Source organism: Schistocerca cancellata, chromosome 9 (genome assembly GCF_023864275.1).
Source record: "Schistocerca cancellata isolate TAMUIC-IGC-003103 chromosome 9, iqSchCanc2.1, whole genome shotgun sequence".
In the NCBI taxonomy this organism is placed as follows: domain Eukaryota; kingdom Metazoa; phylum Arthropoda; class Insecta; order Orthoptera; family Acrididae; genus Schistocerca; species Schistocerca cancellata.
Window position 1 is genome coordinate 268,611,688 of NC_064634.1, and position 23,186 is coordinate 268,634,873.

The following is a 23,186-nucleotide window of genomic DNA, read 5'->3' on the forward strand; positions in this document are numbered from 1 at the left end:
CCCGGGTTCCCGGGTTCGATTCCCGGCGGGGTCAGGGATTTTCTCTGCCTCGTGATGACTGAGTGTTGCGTGATGTCCTTAGGTTAGCTAGGTTTAGGTAGTTCTAAGTTCTAGGGGACTGATGACCATAGATGTTAAGTCCCATAGTGCTCAGAGCCATTTAGCCATTTAGTAATGAACCAAGAGGACTCCTACGACTATTTCAGAAAGTATATTGCGTCAGTGCTACGCAGTATTGGGCCTCCAATTGCCATGAGGCTTCAAGAGTCAATTACGTCACAAATAACAAATGCGACGTGCCCACCACCAACTCCCTCCAACAAATCAACACTAGCAATTGAGAGAGAATCAAATATGAATGCTGATTTCTCAGATGACTATTTATTTACAAATTTATAGGTCGATCTTATTTTATTACTCAAACGATTAATTTTTTTCTACTCTGGTAACATTTTTAATGATCAGTATTATTATGCTGATCAACCATTTTCGTATTATTGTTTCTTTCTACTCCTTATGTACTTAGACCTAAAATACTTGTACATTACTATGTTGAAAATTCAAATAAATTAATAAACAAAAAAGTTGTATACTATATGTTATTGTAATTACCTGTATGTATTCCATAAGTGCCTTGTGGACCACTTCGCATGTTTCAGGTATAAATTTACTAATTGTGTTCTTTGGATCACTGAATAAATATCCCAGACTTTTAAAAGAGTCCCCTGTGGCTAAATAGCGTAAAGTTACTTGAAGTTTAAGTTTTACTTTTACTGCTTGTCTCATATTAGTATATGATTTTGAAATCAGAGGTGAAACGCGTTCCAAAAGGTAGTCAAACTGTGCCTGAGACATTCGTAATAAGTTGTTGAAATCTTCAGGGTAATGGTTCCTTAGTTCCATGTCAATCAAATTATGTGCCCTCCACGTTCTTTGAAGTATCCAGTTCCTCACACACCATCGTCTTTTCTTCAGTTTTTCTTGAGGTTCCACCAACCGATTCATTCTCTGTGCCAAAACAGTAGCAAAAACGGAACTCACCACAGCACAACTCTCGATAAGGAGCTCGTTCGTGGCCGGCTTCGCGTGATCAACTGAATCACACTTTCGTTGACACTCCACCCTGTGTGAACCGTCCACTCCCCACGACTGATGGTTTCACTCCTGCAGTGGCAGGAAATCAAGCACGAAAGCGTGGCACACATTCGTGCTCACGCCCCGTGGGAACCCAGCTTAAGAGTGGACCACCCTGGCTGGCTGTGGATCCCGTGCCGGCGTCAGAGGGTCGAACCCAACGACCCGCCGTGGACTGGGACGCTGTCGCCCCATCTATTGCTGCTTGTAGCCCGGCGGTGTGACACACGCCGCCGTCCAGGAGAGATGCCACAGTTGAATGAATCTCGTTATAAAATAGCATCTATTTATACTCGGCTACGCGCCTCTGTTTTGCTAACGCATCGCTCTGAGTCACATATGCCCCACACCCCGGTTGCGCCAGTGGGCCTCTTCTTCCTGTAGCTCCATGTGAACCGCTGTGTTTACTCTTTTCAATGGTTCGACGGCCCTGTGGCCTCCATTCCACTTTGCAACCGCTGGTCAGCATAACTTACTGCAATCCGGCCCGCTCCTGGCTGTAACTAGTGATCGGAATATCCTACAAAACTAACTTTCCCTATCCTTAACGGTGGTGCCGCTACAAAATGCAAATGAAGGGATTATGGTATGGACGAAGTTGAAGGAACAAAATGAGAAATTAAAAACAGTACACGAATTTTGTCATTTTGACCGCAAAATGACTGACAATGGACAAAGCAGAGAGGACATACAACGCAGACTGGCTACAGCAAGAAAAGAATTTCTGAAAAGAACTGGTCAACAGCCTAGATAAATTTTGGTGTTAGGCAGAATTTTCTGAAGGAGGCCTAGTCTCCAATGCAGGAAGCAGATTTAAATGGATTTAGGTTGTCGTAGTTTTTAGAGATAAACAGAATAGGATGCAGAGCTGCATCAAAGAGTGTTCGGACTGAAGTACCCAACAACAACAATACATCAGACATTGATGTACACTTCTTACATCTAGTGTACAAGACAAATCTGTTTCATATTTTCGGGCGCACTTTGCAGTTGGGACACGTTTCATTGTCAGATTACCGTTAGAGAAGCTGATTTGTCGAGAAGTGTCTACGAGCTGGTTAGAGTTAAAAGTCATTACGAATACTGCCTAAATTATTTGTATTTGTCGTCGACCTATTGCATTATAACAAACTGATACTTTATATGAGTTTGTAATATAAGAGTGAATAGTGTGGTGAGAGGTGCTTTGTATTATTTCTAGTATAACAAGGATGACAGGTCATGTCATTGGAAATGAGTTCATGAACAGCTGTCATTGAAGCTTAACAGTGACTAGATATATGGATCAGCTTGGAATTTCAGTATGCCAGGAACAGTATACACGAAATCAGCAAGAAGTGTTAACTTTGATAACTATTTCCATTTTTCAAAAATTTTCCTAAACCAGTCTTACTTCAAATGTTTAGTAATAACTGAGTTTTCCGTCAGTCCTTTCCAGAACATGGTAACAATATTAAAAGGGAAAACACTTCCTAACGTTACACAAAATTTTGTAGAACATCAGGAAGTGTTTATATTTTTAATATCAATTGTTTAAAATGATATTGTCCAAATTTGAATGTCCAATGCCACGGTAATGCACACTACCGGAAACAGATGGAAAATTCGTCTCCAGCACTGGGCATGACGGGAATGTGACGTACGTTTATCGACAAACGTATTATGCCACATCTCAAAAGGCAACGTGGAGGATTTTATGAGCAACAAAGTCACGTGTTTAACTTTCATTGAACTCAACGTTCAGTCTTTTTGCGAAATTTACAAAACAATACGACAAGATAACATCTACACGGTTTTTGTCAGAGTAGAGCTCTCACTCTCTTCAAAGCAAGTCAGAAACAGAAAATTCCAAAGCCTTTGGCATTCGCTCAGGGACAAAGAAATTGTTCCTCACAGCCCAATATAAGTTGCTCCTTGGATACCCATGACACAGTCACAACAGAGTGTTTTCACCTTCTTCATCAAGTTGACGTCCAGTGTTAACAGGATATGTTACGGTGTCTTCCATTTATTTTGCCCCTAGTTTTTTCCTATTACGAGGTGTTTTCATAAATTTACTTCCGATTCGCTATGGTTAAAGTTATTTTCGGATCGTAAAGGAATTTTGACAAGAAATTTGCATGGGAGTAAAGCGTGAAAATACTGTTACATTACAGTTCGTTGTAAAACTCTTCCGAGCGTCAGTCCAAAGCAAACGACACAGAAAGAATACCGAAGAATCACTTTTCTGCACGACAATGAGCAACTGCATCCAGCGAATCGAACAAGGTTGGATTTTCGATTGCGAGATTTCCAAACATGAGCACTTAACGACCAGTGATGACCTGAAGTATACTGACAACAACTAGCTGAAATACCAGGCGGTATAATTGTTTAATGAAGGACAAAGAAGCTAGAGTTACTGAACGATGTCTGTTTGAATGTGAATGGCGATATTGTTGGGAAGTAATGTCGGCATGTACATACGGGCTTTGTACAATAAATACTATCTACAGGGTGTTTCAAAAATGACCGGTATATTTGAAACGGCAATAAAAACTAAACGAGCAGCGATAGAAATACACCGTTTGTTGCAATATGCTTGGGAGAACAGTACATTTTCAGGCGGACAAACTTTCGAAATTACAGTAGTTACAATTTTCAACAACAGATGGCACTGCAAGTGATGTGAAAGATATAGAAGACAACGCAGTCTGTGGGTGCGCCATTCTGTACGTCGTCTTTCTGCTGTAAGCGTGTGCTGCTCACAGCGTGCAAGTGTGCTGTAGACAACATGGTTTATTCCTTAGAACAGAGGATTTTTCTGGTGTTGGAATTCCACCGCCTAGAACACAGTGTTGTTGCAACAAGACGAAGTTTTCAACGGAGGTTTAATGTAACCAAAGGACCGAAAAGCGATACAATAAAGGAACTGTTTGAAAAATTTCAACGGACTGGGAACGTGACGGATGAACGTGCTGGAAAGGTAGGGCGACCGCGTACGGCAACCACAGAGGGCAACGCGCAGCTAGTGCAGCAGGTGATCCAACAGCGGCCTCAGGTTTCCGTTCGCCGTGTTGCAGCTGCGGTCCAAATGACGCCAACGTCCACATATCGTCTCATGCGCCAGAGTTTACACCTCTATCCATACAAAATTCAAACGGGGCAACCCCTCAGATGCATGTGGGCAGCATTTGGTTTACTGACGAAGCTTATTTTTACCTGGACGGCTTCGTCAATAAACAGAACTGGCGCATGTGGGGCACCGAAAAGCCCCATGTTGCAGTCCCATCGTCCCTGCATCCTCAAAAAGTACTGGTCTGGGCCGCCATTTCTTCCAAAGGAATCATTGGCCCATTTTTCAGATCCGAAACGATTACTGCATCACGCTATCTGGACATTCTTCGTGAATTTGTGGCGGTACAAACTGCCTTAGACGACACTGCGAACACCTCGTGGTTTATGCAAGATGGTGCCCGGCCACATCGCACGGCCGACGTCTTTAATTTCCTGAATGAATATTTCGATGATCGTGTGATTGCTTTGGGCTATCCGAAACATACAGGAGGCGGCGTGGATTGGCCTCCCTATTCGCCAGACATGAACCCCTGTGACTTCTTTCTGTGGGGACACTTGAAAGACCAGGTGTACCGCCAGAATCCAGAAACAATTGAACAGTTGAAGCAGTACATCTCATCTGCATGTGAAGCCATTCCGCCAGACACGTTGTCAAAGGTTTCGGGTAATTTCATTCAGAGACTACGCCATATTATTGCTACGCATGGTGGATATGTGGAAAATATCGTACTATAGTTTCCCAGACCGCAGCGCCATCTGTTGTTGACAATTGTAACTACTGTAATTTCGAAAGTTTGTCTGCCTGAAAATGTACTGTTGTCCCAAGCATATTGCAACAAACGGTGTATTTCTATCACTGCTCGTTTAGTTTTTATTGCCGTTTCAAATATACCGGTCATTTTTGAAACACCCTGTACTTTTTTCACTTTTTAATAGGCAGTCGTAGGTAGAAGTACGAACACTCTTGTATTCTCTGCCAGTCTTGCATCGGATAGTCTTCCCAGTCATCTCTTACGTCTTGTTATCCGGGAAGAACTTAATCTAAGTTCCATTCTGCAGGCTACTCATTCCTCCTACCACCGTTTCGTTTTCACTACGGCCATACTTAAACGTTTCACTCTAGGTTGTCCTGCGACTCATTTGTCCTTTTTCTGTCTCTCATAGCAATTTGTGACTTACATATTTTATGTTGCTTGCTCATCTACCCCTTATTTTTAGATTACTTTTCTAATAAAAACACTGATCGTGAACCTTCTTTTCTGATTACTGCTAGTTCAATTCTGAACATTCCAAGGCTGTAAACAATCCAAGCAACCTTTTCTGAGCGAATAGGTCAGATGTTCATAGTATGACACTGCAATGTTCTCTGATCTATAAAAATGGTAATAAGGTGAAATTCCAACTTAAATGGCAATGTGCGTGGAGCAGAGGGCATTATTACTGACGAGACTACTGGATTCCGAGAAAGAAACTGATGTGTGCGTATAATCTTGTAAACGTGCAGTTCAGTTGATTATGCATATTTAAACCGGACAGACGTATTAACAAGTATTAACATGCAGAAAATAATACAGAATAGAAACGGGAATATCCATAGGTCTAAAACTTAACATGCGGAAAATAATACAGAACAGAAACGGGAATATCCACAGGTCTAAAAGTGAGTGGTGGGGGAGAACAGTTGACAAGCTGACGTTCAGCAACAGTAGATTAATGAACGTTGACCATGATCAACCGATAATGTCGCATCGACGTCGAAGTTATTAGACCGTGGCGGATAAATAATGAATCCTTTTGATAATGGCCTTTGCCAGAAGGCCTATCTGACAACAGAGAGTATGAAAATGGGCTCTGCACTGTTACTGGTTAACTGCGTCAAACATCTCCTTGTACAATCACTGCTACTACAGCTACTGGATTAGTAACAACTGTTTCATAAATTTTTATTTATGAAACATGTTGATGTAAGCAAGAAAACGTGCTATATTCCTGACTCAGATAGCAAAACTCAATATCCTCACCTCCTTGTCAATAATGTTCTGTTTGGTAAAGAGTTACGCGTACTGCGGCCAATATTTAGCACCTTGGTGAACAATGTGGCCGCAACAAAACAATCCTGACCAAAATCAAGTACCACCACCCACCATATTTTGACAGATTCAGCATAACACTGAATACTTCGAAATCTGAATGAATATACCTAAGAAATAGTCCTCGTAGCTGACTATCCTCCACTGTCTGGTACGGTCAAGGGGGTACTGTCACACGTTCACATGTACTCTCACAAAGCAATGAATACCAATGTGCAGATACATTGATGTACATGCAGCCCATATCAAAAGGTCTGTTCTAATTATAATTACTTGGAGGTTAATTGGTTACTACTGAAAACGATTGTGGGGGTAAGTAAGCTCTCCGGACAAAAAAATTTGTCACTCCTAAAGAAATACAGTAGAAGAAGAATGGGTAGCTTTGAGGGATGAAGTAGTGAAGGCAGCAGAGGATCAAGTAGGTAAAAAGACGAGGGCTAGTAGAAATCCTTGGGTAACAGAAGAAATATTGAATTTAATTGATGAAAGGAGAAAATATAAAAATGCAGTAAATGAAGCAGGCAAAAAGGAATACAAACGTCTCAAAAATGAGATCGACAGGAAGTGCAAAATGGCTAAGCAGGGATGGCTAGAGGACAAATGTAAGGATGTAGAGGCTTATCTCACTAGGGGTAAGATAGATACTGCCTACAGGAAAATTAAAGAGACCTTTGGAGATAAGAGAACCACTTGTATGAATATCAAGAGCTCAGATGGAAACCCAGTTCTAAGCAAAGAAGGGAAAGCAGAAAGGTGGGAGGAGTATATAGAGGGTCTATACAAGGGCGATGTACTTGAGGACAATATTATGGAAATGGAAGAGGATGTAGATGCAGATGAAATTGGAGATACGATACTGCGTGAAGAGTTTGACAGAGCACTGAAAGACCTGAGCCGGAACAAGGCCCCGGGAGTAGACAACATTCCATTAGAACTACTGACGGCCTTGGGAGAGCCAGTCCTGACAAAACTCTACCATCTGGTGAGCAAGATATATGAGACAGGCGAAATACCCTCAGACTTCAAGAAGAATATAATAATCCCAATCCCAAAGAAAGCAGGTGTTGACAGATGTGAAAATTACCGAACAATCAGTTTAATAAGCCACAGCTGCAAAATACTAACACGTATTCTTTACAGACGAATGGAAAAACTAGTAGAAGCCGACCTCGAGGAAGATCAGTTTGGATTCCGTAGAAATACTGGAACTCGTGAGGCAATACTGACCTTACGACTTATCTTAGAAGAAAGATTAAGGAAAGGCAAACCTACGTTTCTAGCATTTGTAGACTTAGAGAAAGCTTTTGACAATGTTGACTGGAATACTCTCTTTCAAATTCTAAAGGTGGCAGGGTTAAAATACAGGGAGCGAAAGGCTATTTACAATTTGTACAGAAAGCAGATGGCAGTTATAAGAGTCGAGGGACATGAAAGGGAAGTAGTGGTTCGGAAGGGAGTAAGACAGGGTTGTAGCCTCTCCCTGATGTTATTCAATCTGTATATTGAGCAAGCAGTAAAGGAAACAAAAGGAAAATTCGGAGTAGGTATTAAAATCCATGGAGAAGAAATAAAAACTTTGAGGTTCGCCGATGACATTGTAATTCTGTCAGAGACAGCAAAGGACTTGGAAGAGCAGTTGAACGGAATGGATGCTGTCTTGAAGGGAGGATATAAGATGAACATCAACAAAAGCAAAACGAGGATAATGGAATGTAGTGGAATTAAGTCGGGTGATGTTGAGGGTATTAGATTAGGAAATGAGACACTGAAAGTAGTAAAGGAGTTTTGCTGTTTGGGGAGCAAAATAACTGATGATGGTCAAAGTAGAGAGGATATAAAACGTAGACTGGCAATGGCAAGGAAAGCGTTTCTCAAGAAGAGAAATTTGTTAACATCGAGTATAGATTTAAGTGTCAGGAAGTCATTTCTGAAAGTATTTGTATGGAGTGTAGCCATGTATGGAAGTGAAACATGGACGGTAAATAGTTTGGACAAGAAGAGAATAGAAGCTTTCGAAATGTGGTGCTACAGAAGAATGCTGAAGATTAGATGGGTAGATCACATAACTAATGAGGAAGTATTGAATAGGATTGGGGAGAAGAGAAGTTTGTGGCACAACTTGACCAGAAGAAGGGATCGGCTGTTAGGACATGTTCTGAGGCATCAAGGGATCACCAATTTAGTATTGGAGGGCAGCGTGGAGGGTAAAAATCGTAGGGGGAGACCAAGAGATGAATACACTAAGCAGATTCAGAAGGATGTAGGTTGCAGTAGGTACTGGGAGATTAAGAAGCTTGCACAGGACAGAGTAGCATGGAGAGCTGCATCAAACCAGTCTCAGGACTGAAGACCACAACAACAACAACAACAACAACAACGGAAATCGTACCTTGTAAATCTCCCTCTGGACGTGATAACCGCTTGGAATAGAGTCCACATTGTTGTGTAGGTATGTCGCGTTCGAGTTAAGCCACTCGCTGAAGATTTGACCATGTAATTCCACCAAGTAGAAAGATTGCTGATGTCGGCGTTGTATCTGCTGTTCCAACATCTTCATCGTCATCTACATGGACACGCTGCAAATCACACTCAGGTGCGTCGCAGAGAGTTCATCGAACCACCGTCAAATAATTCTCTATTATTCCAGTCTCGAAAAGTGCGCGTAAAAGAAGAACACCTATATCTTTATGTGCGAGCTCTGATTCCCCTTATTTTATTAAGACGATTCTTTCTCCCTATGTCGGTCGGCGTCAGCCAGATACTTTCGCATTCGCAGGAGAAAGTAGGTGGTTGAAATTTCGTGAGAAGATTCCACCGCAACGAAAAACGTCTTTGTTTTAATTATGTCCACCCCAAATCCTGTATCACGTCAAGAACATTCTCTCCCCTATTTTGCGATAGTACAAAACGTGCTGCTCCTCTTTGAACTTTGTCGATGTACTCCATTAATCCTCTCTGGTAAGGATCCCTGACAGCGCAGCAATACTCCAAAACAGAACGGACAAGAGTAATGTAGGCAGTCTCTTTAGTAGATGTGTTACATTTTCTACGTGTTCTACCAATGAAACACAGTGCTTGGTTTGCCATCCGTACAACGACTTCTATGTGTTCTTTCCAATTTAAGTTGTTGGTAATTGTAATTCCTAGGTATTTCGTTGAATTGATGGCCTTGAGATTTGACTGATTTATCGTGTAAGCGAAATTAGCCAATTTGTTTTGGAACTTATGTGGATGACCTCACAATTTTCATAACTGAGGTTCAACAGCCTATTTTCGCACCATCTGCTTTGATCTTCTGATGATTTTACTAGACGATAAACGACAGCATCATCCGCACCAACCTAAAACTGTGGCTCAGCTTGTCTCCTAAATCATTTATGTAGATAAGGAACAGCAGAAGACCTATAACACTACCTTGGGAGTCGCCAGAAATCACTTCTCTTTTACTCGGTTACTTTCCGTCAGTTACTACGAACCGTTACCTCTCTGACAGGAAATCACGACTCTAGTCACATAACTGAGATTATGTTCCATAAGCACGCAATTTCACTACAAGCCACTCGTGTGGTACTGTGTCAAAAGCCTATCTAGAAATAAGGAACCAATTTGAAAACCCCTGTCAATAGCACTCAACACTTCATGTATATAAAGATCTAGCTGATTTTCACGAGAGCGATGTGTGTCTGTCAATAAACCGTTGTCTTGGCGGTAATTCATAATGTTCGACACACAATATATGCTCCAAAATTCAGCTACACATCAGCGTTGTCCCTGTAATTTAGTAGATTACTCCTACTACCTCTCTTGAATATTGGTGTGACCTGTGTAACTTTCCGGTTTCTAGATACGGGTCTTTGGTCGAGCGAGCGGTTGTATATGATTGTTGAGTATGGAGCTATTGCATCAGCATACTCCGGGAGGAACCTAATTGGTATACTATCTGGCCCGTAAGTCTTGCTTTTATTAAGTGATTTAAGTTGTTTCATTTCTCAGCAGATATTCACTTTCAAGTCACTAATGTAGGCAGCTATCAATGATTCGAATTCTGGAATATTTACTTCGTCCCACAGATTTTCCGTGAGGTTCAAGTCATTTGATTTGGCAGGCCAATACAAATGTATTAGCGTTATGGATAGAAAAAGAAAAACAAATCACATATTCTTCCAGCTCGATAAGCTCTGCTGAGGTGTTCTTAAGAAACAGGAGACACAGTATCATACTCATAATACAGATATTGGCCGAAAGCCAAGACCTGTCATTCACAATGTTTGAAGAAGCGTGCTGGTTCATGTTAGTGGTCACCTCATTGAGCGGGCCCATTTCATGATAAGCAGATCACCCACGACCATCTCCGGCCTGAACCTGACCGGGAAAGATATGCTTCATCTGGACTGGACAACTTGCTTCGTTTTAATACAGAAAAAAAGTTATTCTTCAGACAACATTACTTTCCTGCAGTCAGCTACAGTCCACGTTCGACGATTCCTAACCTAATGAAGACGTGTAGCCGTGTGTTTCTGCGTGAGCAAGGCTCTCTTAGGAGGTGACCAATATTGTTCATTGCACGCAGTTCTCGTCGCCGTGTTCTCTCGCTAACAGGAGGGTTTAATAGGGTGTTGATTTACAAACTATGAAACGCAATGCTTCTCCCGTCTCTCTCAACAACTTCATACACTGTATGGCCATCAGTGGCAGCGGACGCGCCAGTGAACCCGCACGCTATTCGTTCCTTTCTTTCGTCAGTCGACTCGACTGAGTCGAGTTATAGAGTAGCAATACTTTCCTATGTAGCACGCGCGTCCGCTTCATTGTACACTCCTGGAAATTGAAATAAGAACACCGTGAATTCATTGTCCCAGGTAGGGGAAACTTTATTGACACATTCCTGGGGTCAGATACATCACATGATCACACTGACAGAACCACAGGCACATAGACACAGGCAACACAGCATGCACAATGTCGGCACTAGTACAGTGTATATCCACCTTTCGCAGCAATGCAGGCTGCTATTCTCCCATGGAGACGATCGTAGAGATGCTGGATGTAGTCCTGTGGAACGGCTTGCCATGCCATTTCCACCTAGCGCCTCAGTTGGACCAGCGTTCGTGCTGGACGTGCAGACCGCGTGAGACGACGCTTCATCCAGTCCCAAACATGCTAAATGGGGGACAGATCCGGAGATCTTGCTGGCCAGGGTAGTTGACTAACACCTTCTAGAGCACTTTGGGTGGCACGGGATACATGCGGACGTGCATTGTCCTGTTGGAACAGCAAGTTCCCTTGCCGGTCTAGGAATGGTAGAACGATGGGTTCGATGACGGTTTGGATGTACCGTGCACTATTCAGTGTCCCCTCGACGATCACCAGTGGTGTACGGCCAGTGTAGGAGATCGCTCCCCACACCATGATGCCGGGTGTTGGCCCTGTGTGCCTCGGTCGTATGCAGTGCTGATTGTGGCGCTCACCTGCACGGCGCCAAACACGCATACGACCATCATTGGCACCAAGGCAGAAGCGACTCTCATCGCTGAAGACGACACGTCTCCATTCGTCCCTCCATTCACGCCTGTCGCGACACCACTGGAGGCGGGCTGCACGATGTTGGGGCGTGAGCGGAAGACGGCCTAACGGTGTGCGGGACCGTAGCCCAGCTTCATGGAGACGGTTGCGAATGGTCCTCGCCGATACCCCAGGAGCAACAGTGTCCCTAATTTGCTGGGAAGTGGCGGTGCGGTCCCCTACGGCACTGCGTAGGATCCTACGGTCTTGGCGTGCATCCGTGCGTCGCTGCGGTCCGGTCCCAGGTCGACGGGCACGTGCACCTTCCGCCGACCACTGGCGACAACATCGATGTACTGTGGAGACCTCACGCCGCACGTGTTGAGCAATTCGGCGGTACGTCCACCCGGCCTCCCGCATGCCCACTATACGCCCTCGCTCAAAGTCCGTCAACTGCACATACGGTTCACGTCCACGCTGTCGCGGCATGCTACCAGTGTTAAAGACTGCGATGGAGCTCCGTATGCCACGGCAAACTGGCTGACACTGACGGCGGCGGTGCACAAATGCTGCGCAGCTAGCGCCATTCGACGGCCAACACCGCGGTTCCTGGTGCGTCCGCTGTGCCGTGCGTGTGATCATTGCTTGTACAGCCCTCTCGCAGTGTCCGGAGCAAGTGTGGTGGGTCTGACACACCGGTGTCAATGTGTTCTTTTTTCCATTTGCAGGAGTGTATTTTATACGTTTCTGTCCATCACATAGATACCTAAGAGATAACTACGAAAAAAGTTGCGGCCATTCCAGTTATCCCGATACGTTATTCTGTCTGGCATTTGTTCGAGAAATGTTACGAATATTCTACTGTTTTTTTTTGTTTTTTTTTTGTACAGAGAATCTTCGGTACTTAGCGTTATAAATACGGACTATTATTATTTTTTATTACGGTAAAAGTAAAGGTAGCTCAAGATATCTTCTGCGCCCCCTACTTGAGGTTTTTCTGTGTCCGCTACTGATGGCAACGGCCACTGCCAAACACGGCTGTACCTCTTTGCCACTCCGTCACGTCCTTACACTTACCCATGTTTCCGTACAATGCCCGTTTGAAAAACAAAAATAGTTCAAATGGCTCTGAGTACTATGGAACTTAACATCTGAGGTTATTAGAAATTAGAATTGCTTAAGCCCTAACTAGCCTAAGAACATCACACACACCCGTGCCTGAGGCAGGATTCGAACCTGCGACCGTAGCAGCAGCGCGGCTCCGGACTGCAGCGCCTAGAACCGCACGGCCACCGCGGCCGGCTTGAGCACGTCATTCCATCGCTGCGCAATCTGTAAAGAATTAACGATTAATCCGCGCGTGCGTACCAGGATGACTACTAGCGAACTTACATTACGTTTGATGTAGCTGAGCTGCGTGCCCGCTCATTTCAATACGCTATACTAGGGGAATCTCCTGGGGTTTCTTTGCTTACCTACGGTTTCGCTGCCGTCTCGTGGGTTGCGCCTTTGCGGCGCCTCAGACGGCATTGAAGCGTTCGCGCACTTCACTCTGCGGTCTTTAAGCTGGGCGTCGAGTAAATCGGTAGCGGCGTTCCCGGTTCGCGGCCTAAGACTAGAAGCTGTGGACATCCGTACGCCAAATTTTTATGAAGCGTATTTATGTTAAGTAGCGTGCCCAAGTTACTGAAGAGTAAGGACTCCATTCAGTCTGTGCGGCACCGAGACACAGTATGAAGTTCGACTAACCCTGTTTCCTGCTGCTTTGGGTGGTTTACGTGGCCACATACACCACCTTAGCCGTGATAAAAATTGCTGTTTTGAAGAGCGCGCCGCAGCGCGTAATGTGAAGCAGTCGCCCTCCGTTTCTGGCGGTAGCGCCGCTGTGGCATGGCAATCGCAGCTTTGGTGTCTCCCTCTGGTGGGAAAGGAGAAAGGTTGCCTGTTCACGTGCATTTAAGGGGCGCGATAAGCTCGCCAGTGCTCCCCCCCCCCTCTCCCGGGTCCTTTTGTACTCCCCTCCTCTGCCTTCCCCACTCCGTGGCACGTCTGCTAAGCACCCCCCCCCCCCCCACTCTTATGTATCCTCATCTTCCATTGGCTCCTTTCCCCCCTCCCCCTTCACTTTTGCTCTCCTTCCCCCCCCCTTTTTCCCGTCATCTGACCAGTTTCCCCTCACCTGCTCTCTGGTGTGGTATGTCATATTTGTACCCATTTTTTAGTGCAGTGTTTAAGTGAGTGTTCCGTGTTGTGCGTCTTTCCACAGTGTTGCGAACAGAAATCATGCTGTCGCTGGGTGTGCTTCTTATACCTCTTGCGAATAGAAACCAGACTGTCGCCGTGTTTTTTTTTTATTGTCTGTCTATTATTTTTCCGCTTCCTGTGTATTTTATTAGCATCATCCACCCTGTGCTTTATGTTTTAAGCTCCAGTATTTTCTGCCATTTTACCTTTAAGTCACCGATTTTATCGCCAACTGTCATTATTATTTTATTATCTTCATCTTTTTAAAACAAATTCTGTAGGATGAACAGCGGCGTAATAAGGTGCTGCCAGCCCGCCCGCTTTAGGGGGAATCGAAACTCAGTAAAGAAAAAAAAAAAAAAAAAAAACTCGCCAGTGGGCCGGTCTGTTTAGTCAGTCTGGGTCAGTCTGAGGCCAGTCAGTTAGTTTGAGTCTGTCTCTCGTCCGTATTTCTTAGGCAGTTAGTGTCTGTCTGTCTGTCGGATTGCTAGTATGTCTGTCGTTAGGATCAACCTTTGAAGCCGGCAAAGTAAGTCTTTCCACTCCGCCAGTAAGAGAACTCAGCGAGTGCTCTCGCGGTCGGGGCTTAGTTCCTGCATCTGAGTCTGCGCGTTAGACCGCCAGTCTGCTCGAGTTTGCTCAAGCAATGGTCATTGACGGTTGGATCGATCGGTTGGTCGGTCGCGTACTGAGACACGAGATGGCTTGTCCGTCTTGAGCGTCGGCGCATGTGAGGTCGCCACGTGAGTCCAGTGGGCCGCGTCGTATAGCGAGGGGTAGTGGCTTCGCGGTCGACAGGAGAGCAACAGGAGTCAACACACGACATCAGAGTGGCCGGTACGAGCTGCGACGCCGTTGTGTAACTGGTTCTTCGATCGCTTCTGGGCCCCTTCAGTTACCATCTTGTTGAGCTTGGCTCGGTCCTTTCCTGGTGTCATTTTGCCAGTGGGCGTGTTTCCTCTGAATGGTTGGGTCCGAGACAGTATTTCCGGCCGGCCGCAGTGGCCGAGCGGTTCTAGGCACTACAGTCTGGAACCGTGCGACGGCTACGGTCACCGGTTCGAATCCTGCCTCGGGCATGGATGTGTGTGATGTCCTTAGGTTAGTTAGGTTTAAGTAGTTCTAGGGGACTGATTACCTCAAAAGTTAAGTCCCATAGTGCTCAGAGCCAATTGAACCAGTATTTCCGCCGTCGTGTGTCTGGAAGTGAATGGGAGGAGAGATGATCGGAGCAGCGGGCAGTCGGGCGGTTGGTGCGCACCAGGAAAGACGGATATCGGCGCGCCTTCCTGAGTCCGTTGAAGCGGCTGGCAGCGGACGGTTCGGGAGAGCGATTTGGGGGTGCTGCGCCAGGTCTTCTCGGGAAATCGCAGTTTATTAGAAGTTAAGTGATTGGTGATACGTTGTGTGATTTACTCTTGTTGAATTCTACTTATTTTCGTGGTCAGTCTTCGTCCCCAGCTTTCTCGTCTGTCTCTCGTCCACATATGTTAGGCAGTTAGTGTCTGTCTGTCGTTCGGAGCTGCCTCTGTCACGTTGTAGGATTCGGTGTGTTAACGAATTTCTTGCTTGGAGTATAACGGCCTAATTCCTGAATTATGTTTTGATCTTGCCTATCATCTTGAGAGACAATATCTGTGTACTGTAGAGCATCTTAACTTGTTTGGCCAATCTTGTATAATTTTATATAAGATTACATTTCATGGGCTTTTATTTAAATGGTCATTTTAGTATATAAAGTTGCCACCCTTCCACCGTAAGACTTTTCATAGAAGTCAAAATCAGGTTGCACCTTCGGTGGCAAAGTTAATATTTTAATTTTAGTGTTTTGTACCATTTCCATCCCTCCTACGGGGTGCACAGTTTGTGTGCTTGTGTGAATTGTTAAAACTTTTAGTTTAAAGTAATCTGGTGTGTTGCAGATTTGCACCAGTGTAGTCTTTCATAGGTGAGCGGTCGTAACTACGGCCGTGTCAAAAGGGGGCGAGAAGGTTCTCAGCCCGAAAGCTCATACAGTCAAAAATTTATTTCCTCCTGCCTCTGAATAAATTGTAACTTGATACTTAGAGGGCGCTTTCTGATTATAATTTTAAATCTGTTTCTTTTAAAAAGTGCTTTAGGCACCATTAAGGTGATAAATTACTATTTGTTAGAAAGGAATTTGTTTATGATTTCATCAGTTGCTCCCTGGCAACTACTTCCACACTCATATAGTGTGATTAAATGTGTTAATGTTCTTCATGAATTGCTAGTAAATAAAATAAATTCTTAAGAATATTCTTCGAAAATAAATCACGGTTCACCACCCTTTATTCTCCTGGAGACGATGCAGAAACAACTGTGAGTTTCATGCAGTTAATTGTCCATCACGGTTCGTGAAACTCACCGCTATGCTTTTCCACTGAATTTCATTTGATGTTCACGTCGTATGCTGATTTGGGTTGCACTGCTAGCCTTGGTCTGGGTGAAGCCCTAGCACGGATTAGCAGGCTCGTTATAAAAACGTGTCCGCATTAACTATTAATGGAGTGTGAGAGAGCTCACGTTTTGTCGTGTTCTGTTTTCAGAATCTTTGATGTATTACTGCACTATATGGCGTGCGTACTCGAGCTTTAATTTTTTTAAAGATGCTTCTCTTACCTATTAACCTTTATATGCCCTACTGGTGCGCGCACTTGCCAGGCTTAGGTTTTTGTTAATTTTTCTCGTTCACGGTTAAAATTGATTTTTGTTAATTTTGCTCATTCACAGTTAAGATTAAATACAGGTCAAGGCCTGTGTCGTCATTTATGTCGTTACGTAAATCTACGCTGTTAATTCCTAGTGTTTGTGTGTCAGACGGACTCAGTTGTTTGCCTACGTTTCCTCCCTCATTTTTGGGACCCTTCTGCTATGTGCCATCGATGTATACATTTTTTCTTTGTTTGTGTATTAGAATCTACAATGAATTGAGCAACTGTCTGGGACGTTGAACGAAATCGAGCCGGTAGCCATCTTCAGCCAGACTGATATGGTTTAAGCCTTAAGTTGCCCCGAATTTTGTTGTTTCAGTAAGTAACAGGTAACGTCTGATGATTTATTAGTGCTCATTTTCGCAATTTTGGAAGTCACATTTTCTGTTACCTTGAGTCCTTTGACGTTGTATACAGATTTTAAAATGGTTGTTTCATTAAGTAGGTCCTCTGGTGAGATTATTAACACTTATAAAACTTAAAGAAATTGTTTTGGTTTAATTTTATAAATGATTTCTGTTGTATTGTAGAAACAGTTTTTTTCTTGCTTATTTGAGGCATCCCCCAGAACTTAATGATTAATATCTATTGTCCTTAACTTGGCTTCCGTGGCTAATAAGTATAGACTGTCTTTGTAATCCAAAATTTAGCCTCTGTGTTTGAAGAGTATTTTCTTTATGCTCAGCACGTTACCACTCGCAGATCCTGGCTCCTTACTGTTTCAGTAACATTACACTAATAACAAGTGAATGGATGTGAGCTATTGATACGTATTATCTCTTCAGTACTGTGTGAAAAAAGAAGGAAAATAATGCTGACAATTAAAATGTTGGTGGCTTATGGAGTGAAATGCCAAACCAGAATTAGGTTATCGCAGTAGAAAACGGCTCTTAATTCAGTGAATGACAAACGCACTTTTGAAAGCTGCATGGAACTCTACGTTGTACTTTTTTTATGCGTTACATTATAGCCTGTATTTTATCTCTTTTTGTTAGGTACAATCACTGTAGATACTTCTATAAGTTTTTCGAACGTATTAAGCAGTAATTATTTCAGTAATGGCCAAGTGGCAGCTAAAAGTACCGGGAAGAAGGGATACTTGATGGACAGGCTCTAATGCTTACAAAATTCTGGCTACATTGTAGGATAGCAAATTCTAACTGTCTGATATGCTGCTATTGTAAATGATATACAATTAACTTCTGTTAATTCATTTTCTTAAGGATTGCTAACACTGTTGTCATGACTTTCTACACGACTATCTATCAGCAGTTTAAAGTCAAGCTATGTGAAACAAAGGTGGTGAGATAATTTTTGAAACCCTGACGTGTTTCATCTTGGCTCATACTGTTGTGTAGGAAACTCTTTCCTACTGACGCAATACTGCTGTTTTTCTTGCTTTCTTTTTAAGATTACTGGACCACAGTAATATGGCGGTTGCCATGTTCTCAATTAGAAAATTAACTGCCACAACTGAAAGAAATATCCCGGTGCCTCGTTTCGTGTCTGAACACAACGTAAAATTCCGATGGAAAGTAAACTATTTCGGATTAGGATGGAGGACTGGATTACGTGGTCGAGTAAATATTGCGGACACATTTTTGCACTTTCAACGATGACGACTACTTGACGATGAGTTTAAATGTCTAACTGCCACTTTTATTAGTAACCGCTATTTCAATGATCGGAAGCTTTGATCCTCATACTGTGTAACTCTTAGAATAGTTCCCGATACAATATCTGAAACGATAACTGGCAGCCTCTGCTCGTACTACAGTTCATAGATTTAATTCAGTATCTTTTTCTCTCAAATGTAGCACGGAAAAAATTCGAGCAAGATTAACGACCCCTCCTCACAGTCTCACTCCCGCAGAACGTCAGACACAGAAGTTCGCCTGTGAAATTTTAAGACTAGTACTCTGGAACAAAAGGATATTGTGGAGACATGGCTTAGCCATAGCCTGTGGGACATTCCGAGAATGAGATACCCACTTTGCAGCGGAGTGTGCCCTGATATACTTCCTGGCGGAGCAAAACTGTGTGCCGGACCAAGATTCGAACCAGAGAGCTTCTGTGAAGTGTGGAAGGCAGCAGGTGAGACAGTGTCGGGAGCAAGGCTGTGACGGCGGGTCGGAGTCGTGCTTGAGTAGCTCAGTCAGTGGAGCATTTGCCTGTCAAAGGCGAAGCTGCAGAGCTCGGGTCTCGGTCCGGGGCGCTGATTTAATCCGCCAGGAACTTTCACGTCGTGCTGTATTTTCGTTCCTTTAACGTTGTTCTAGGAATTATCTTCTTGTTCCTCTACTTGGAGTCTTCTGCGATAATCGTAAAACAGGTCTTGTGTTTTGTAATTCTTCTTTTGTTCAGGGCTCTTCAAATGTTCCGTCGACTTCCGGAATAAATCTTCTCGAAATAATGGAACTTTATTGCAACATTGATGATGCTTATGCTTTCCAGCTGGTGAAAAGTTGTCCTAGTCTTTCCACGTGAATTATTGCCCTGATATCTTTAAAGTTTCTCCACTTTCCACTGCTACTTTTCTGGCTTTCACCAAACAGTTAAATTTCCACTAATTAAGAAAAGTGCCGCACCTGTCTGTCTTAATACACCTGAGTCCCAATGTAGACTACCGCTTATCAACTGTTACTTCCATGCCAACAATTTTTTATTACATATCGATAAATTGTTACTACTGGACCAAAGCTGCAAAGTTACATAGACGTATATAAATTACATTGAAAGAATAACATTACCAGTCTATAACAACATATCTTTTTCAATGTTCCGATACTTAGAACTATGAAATAAATAAAGTAAATGAAAAATTGTTACAACTTTACCATACATTTTTGCTAGATATTAAATAGGTGTGAGGGTGTTTTACGATTAAAACGATTAAAAAGGAACCTGTAAATATGTCCGCATTATTGTGGAGTATGTCAGTGCTCTGAGCCTGACACAAAGATACCAAACAATCAGATTCCAGAAATCACCAGCTCTTATAATCCGCAAGTAATCCACTAATTGTGGATGACTTAACTTTAAGGAGAGAACAGAAATCTCTTCTTATTTGATTTGTGAATAAAGCCTGTAATTATGAAAATCGAAATTTTCCTATTTATTCTGTTTTTCAGCGTTAAAGAATCTTCCCTCATTTCTGTTAGTATAACTTGTATTGCCTTTTGCGCGTTTGTGAACGTTTACCTACTGCCACTGAGGAAGCTAACGTACTTCTGGCCTAGCAGCAGAAGCAGAACGATGTGTTGAAAGTTGGAAGACGTTTCAGGTTCTGAGTATCTCTGTTTGCTTATCCGCGCAATATCTCTGGAGTAATTTCGCCCTCCGGCGATTACATCACAGGCGTGACTCATGTCCACATTCCTCGTCAATCGTCACTAATGATCTCACATTATTATATAGAGATTCAATAGTAATATAGTCCCTAGCAAACATACATTTAAATTCTTGCTTTGAAACAGTAAGCCACTTCATTTCTATCACTACAAAATTCATTGATTTGGATTTCTTATTTTTATTTTATTAAGCCTTCCTTCTCTTAAAAGCTGCCCTATGTATCCTACAGAAAATATGGCAATTGATATTCATTGAATTTTTAATTGCAATAATAAATTGCTTCAACTGAAAATAATAACGGAACAAGAGACAGCAAATGATAGTTTAATAACTTATCTGACAACCACTACACGTTTATCAAGGTCCGTTATGTTAAATGTATTGTGATACAAGCGGTACCTGTGGTCTTATTCTATAGCTTGAGATCTTAGTTTTCAGTGCAGGTGACAATTGAAATCATTCACCGTCTGTTGATTTTGTTATGCATTACATTGTCAGGTGATCCCTCAGAAGGAAGTGAGTACCGGCGTTATTTAATAAGGTATGCAGATAGCAGTTGCTATTTGTGAACGCCCTATTCGACCTAACACATGCAATATGACATCTTCATTCCGTGCAAGTAGCAAGTTTGATCCAAAAAGGTTGGATTTTCAGTCATGTTGATGTAGATGCCAACGCCTCTCCATGTGCCATCAATAAATTGTTGAAATGTTACAGGGAGAAAGGTCATTACACAAGGCGCGTTGGACAAAGTCAGTGACGAATTATAACCCAACTCAAACACCGATATCTGGCCATCTCGGCGTTGCGGCGTCGTACGTGTTGTGTGCGGAGACTCGTGGCGCGTGGTACCCGCCTAATGTTGTCCAGGAAGTCGACAGATCTCCAAGGCTTTGTGTTATTGGGGGGAGTATTCAGAGCTGACGACCATAGGGATCTTGCCATCGTTCATTGTCACCTTACCTCCAGGCAGTGCATCGAACAGACCCTTCTGGACGATTGGACTTTGTGGTGATTGCTGCATACGGTGGTGGCCTGAATTCCTTCTAATGCCAAGACCTATGTGTCTGGCATCAGAAGGGATCTAGATCTACATCCATACTCCGCAAGCCACCTGACGGTGTGTGGCGGAGGGTACCTTGAGTACCTCTAACGGTTCTCCCTTCTATTCCAGTCTCGTAGTGTTCGTGGAAAGAAGGATTGTCAGTATGCCTCTGTGTGGGCTCTAATCTCTCTGATTTTACCCTCATGGTCTCTTCGCGAGATATAGGTAGGAGGTAGCAAAATACTGCTTAACTCTTTGGTGAAGGTATGATCTCGAAACTTCAACAAAAGCCCGTACCGAGCTACTGAGCGTCTCTCCTGCATAGTCTTCCACTGGAGTTTATCAATCATCTCCGTAACGCTTTCGCGATTACTAAATGATCCTGTAACGAAGCGCGCTGCTCTCCGTTGGATCTTCTCCATCTCTTCTATCAACCCTATCTGGTACGGATCCCACACTGCTGAGCAATATTCAAGCAGCGGGCGACATCCAGACAGCTGTAGATACTGGCACCCAGGTAGATGCCACATTGACGACCAACGGACAAAGTAAGAGTGTACGGAATACGAGACCGACTGTGTGATTGGAATGAAGAGCTTCTAGCATGTCGTGAAGCATGGACATTGAAGTAATGGAATGGCCAGCGGTGAGTCCCGAACTAACTCACATCATGCATATGTGGGATATGCTTAACAGATGTGTTCTGGCTCATTGTGTTCTACCACAAACTCTCCAAGAACTCTGTGGAGATAATTTTTAAGTTAATTAACAGGCGCGCTCTCTGACAGCTAGACAGAGATATCATCTGTTACAACGATGAAACATAGCGAGGCCCGAGGTGATTATTAATGAGCAATCCAGCACGCACTAATTAATTAGTAGCTGTCTGTCTGTCTGTATTGGGATCTCAAAGAGACTAGACACATGTGTACGCCCGCCAAGTATGAGCAACGTTGTGAATGTATTACGTAAAGGCTGTGTGTGCAAATACATTCAAGGTGGTTATAAAAAGTCGTTAGAATATTTATCTATCAGTCCACCAAAATCCGCCGTTACAATTTGAGACGGTCGTGAGGACCTGCAAGGACACCAGTAATAACGGACTGAACCACCAATGTGTCACCGCAGCGTTGAAGAGGTGTAAACATTTGTTTATTTTTATGTCTAAGTATTATCGTTCAGCCTTTCCTTCATTAGCTGCGGTGATTGTTCATATTGCCGAATCCCTCCTTTGTCCGATAATGTATTCGAGAATAATGTTTAAAAAAATCATTTACCCATTTTAAATTATATTTACCTGGTCATTTCCAAATACTTTCTCCAAAATAAATTACAGCTCTCATGTATTCTCAATGAAGAATGTGAGCAGATACCAAAAGCTGACTTCCATAGGCCTATACGAAGAAAGCTAAGTAGATATCGGGCTGTGACTAACACTCTTGGAGGGCATGCGTGTTACTGAGGCTTTCAAAATCCAATGAAAAGAACATAGGACGACTGGAAGAATGATTTTTTAAAATTTGTTTTCGACATCTGTCGGATATTTCTCTCCTTTTTACGCAAATGGCCGAGGATGTAACGTTGTTTTGTAGTATATATAAAACTATAATTTTGGTAACACATCCGGTCCTTAATATTGGTCAGTGGTGTAGGGCAAACGCCAAAAATCATGTTCCATTAATTTTTTTGAGCAGTGCGAAAGTTTGGACATTGCTGAGTTGTCTCGTTTTGCGATGCAGGCGCTTATAACGTCGCCTACCATATCCTAAGTACTTTGTATCGTAATACTAGCCAAGTTCTATCAACTTATAGAAGCATATACTGCGATTAAGTCAGCTTAAACATAGCAGATGTTTGTAAGATGTATTGCAAAGCTGTCCCTGTTCAAGTGTAGCTCATATCGCTGTTCATCGGACACGCTACTAACTTCTGGCGTACTGCAGTAACGGAACTGAGACAGTTCCGATGTCATACATGCGAAGTACCTACCAACTCTTATAACGGTGCCAAGGAGTGGACGGTTATCAGACT